Here is a 1,763-nt window from a genome sequence, read left to right as displayed (position 1 = left end):
AAATAACCATTTTATGAAACGAATTATATTTAACCTATGATACTAGTTTAAAAAACGATAACGTATATGTCAATTATATAAAGTTACACAAAAAAAAGTTAATGTTAGTTATATAAAATTTTGGGGACGAAATGTGTAAAGCACATTCATGTTTCAACAGAAAATACTATTAATAATACACTTTTGTAAGTAAATTCGAAAAAACTTAAAAATCCATCTAAATTCAACGGCAAAATCGAATTCCATCGATGAATTGATGCGAAAAAAAAACGAGAGATAATATATGTCGTGATATCTGTCTGACACAAGATGAGATCCTACAAAAATAATTAAATATAATTAGCCATTTTTTGTTGATCGCATAAGACGACTGCGCGGCACCCCGTATAACCAAAAGAAACCCAGTTGATCGCCAACGTCCATACCATGCTGAATACACCGGTTCTCGTCCGATCACCGAAGTTAAGCAGCATCGGGCGTGGTTAGTACCTGGATGGGTGACCGCCTGGGAACACCGCGTGCTGTTGGTATCATTTTAAATTGCATTCGTCATAAAAATTATTACATAATATATCGTTTTATTATGTCATTATATTATACAATTATCATGTTTAATAATTTTTGTTGATCGCATAAGACGCCTGGGCGGATGGATCCTCGCCAACCAAAAGAAACAAAGTTTCGCCAACGTCCATACCATGCTGAATACACCGGTTCTCGTCCGATCACAACGTTAATAATACAATAAAACACTAATCCACTTGAATTAAAAAATTAAATTAAACAACGAAAAGACAGCTCTTTCCCCTACGGTCATGAATGCCCGAAGAAATTCAACGGTTCTTGTGTCAATATCTGATTTTTCATTATTTTTGTACGTTCGGGTATTGATCTTTTCAAAAGAGATATAAAAATGGAATGAGGTGCTCGAGCTGTACAAGAATAGAGCAATTTAAAAAATAATGTTTTAATAACACCTTCTTATTGGACGCAGGGGAAATAAGGGGTATGCCCATTACATCTACGTTTTTAGTATGCTAATTCTCGCCAATGGTACTACAGAAACCAAAACGAATTACCATCAAATCGGTTCTTTATCTCACATTTATCCCTAAGCGGGTGCAATACTTTTTTTTAATTACAATTATTCTATATTTACAACTACAAAAATTGTATTAAGTAAATTTGTTCATATATGTTGAATTTGTCATTTGAATCTCTTGAAGAAGTTGCCCTATGGCAACATTTTTTTCCTACTTCAATCTTCACTCAATGAGAAGGTCTCGGGACCACTTTCGCTTCAATCGCCTTGGAGGATTTTCGGGAAGGGTTGGAAGTGATATCTGTCGTACTAATAGATTATTGTGTGTGTACAGTGATTGATGAAAGTTTTTATAGCGGGTTTTGATACAGTTCGGGTAGAAATGGGATGTGTAGGTCGTTATGAATAGGATAATTAAAAAGGAGCATTTATAATTTGACGGAGAATTTTAGATTGGATTGATTGGAGACGTTGGGAAATGGAATTTTCGATTCGGAATTGGAATCTTCCCTAATTTCACAACCGTAAGCCTAGAGACTTCTAATCATTGTCTTGTAAATTAAAAGTTACTTTTTAATGTCTAATCGTTAGTCAAGTAGTGTTTTTAATGATTTATAACGTCGGTTTGTTTGCTGTCTTTTCAGTATTGTGTGGGGATTCAAAGTCAGCCGTTTATGCATGAAAGGTCCAAGATAACGCACAAGGTCAGAGATAGGCAATG

General features: G+C 34.6%; 1 non-coding gene across 1 annotated transcript; it reads left to right on the top strand.

Moving 5' to 3' along the window:
- Positions 1-411: 411 nt before the first annotated feature.
- LOC112127767 lies at positions 412-530 on the top strand. Its single transcript, XR_002910725.1, has one exon. It is a non-coding gene; the product is annotated as a 5S ribosomal RNA (ribosomal RNA).
- The last annotated feature ends 1,233 nt before the right edge of the window (positions 531-1,763 follow it).

The sequence above is a fragment of the Cimex lectularius genome, unplaced genomic scaffold, assembly GCF_000648675.2.
Source record: "Cimex lectularius strain Harlan isolate CLEC.00 unplaced genomic scaffold, Clec_2.1 scaffold368, whole genome shotgun sequence".
In the NCBI taxonomy this organism is placed as follows: Eukaryota; Metazoa; Arthropoda; class Insecta; order Hemiptera; family Cimicidae; genus Cimex; species Cimex lectularius.
The sequence above is the reverse complement of the archived record's forward strand: the minus strand, read 5'-3'. Positions and strand labels throughout refer to the sequence as shown.